The sequence below is a fragment of the Mixophyes fleayi genome, chromosome 4 (genome assembly GCF_038048845.1).
Source record: "Mixophyes fleayi isolate aMixFle1 chromosome 4, aMixFle1.hap1, whole genome shotgun sequence".
In the NCBI taxonomy this organism is placed as follows: domain Eukaryota; kingdom Metazoa; phylum Chordata; class Amphibia; order Anura; family Limnodynastidae; genus Mixophyes; species Mixophyes fleayi.
This window is the reverse complement of record NC_134405.1, coordinates 136,271,638-136,272,307: the sequence shown is the minus strand read 5'-3', so window position 1 is coordinate 136,272,307 and position 670 is coordinate 136,271,638.

Below are 670 nucleotides of genomic sequence, written 5' to 3'. Positions count from 1 at the left end.
TTAATGGCACACACTTGGCCCCTTAATATCAATTGAGGCCACTTAAAATGCCAGAGCCTACCGGAGTACTGTTGGGGACCATGTGCATCCCTTTTATGGCCACAGTCTACCCATCTTCTAATGGCTACTTCCAGCTGCTACACATTAGGTTACAAAGCACAGGTCCTGTCAGACTGCTTCCATGAACGTGACAATGAGTTCAGTGTACTCCAATGGGCTACAGATCTCAATCCAACAGATCTCTGGGATGTGGTGGAACAGGAGATTCCCAGCATGAATGTGCAGTTGACCAGAATCTCTATGGAATGTTTTGAGCACCTCGTTTAAATCAGTGCCACAAAGAATTCTGGAGGACACAGGGAAATACCACCCAGTACTAGAAAGGTGTACCTAATAAAGTGGCCACTGAGTGTATAAACCAAATATTCATACATATATAAGCAGGGTTGTAGGATGTTTAAGAAGATGACAGGATGACAAGCCCTAGGTGTATTACTGACTGATTAAAAAGGTAATGTCTCTTTTAACCCAAACACCATATGGTAATCATAAATGGCAACGCCACAAATCTTATATAAAAACCGATCAACAATGGAGGATGAAAGAGATAATAAAACAAGGATAATTTTAGGAGAGGAAATGTTAACAATCATGCCAAAAACCAGTCAGA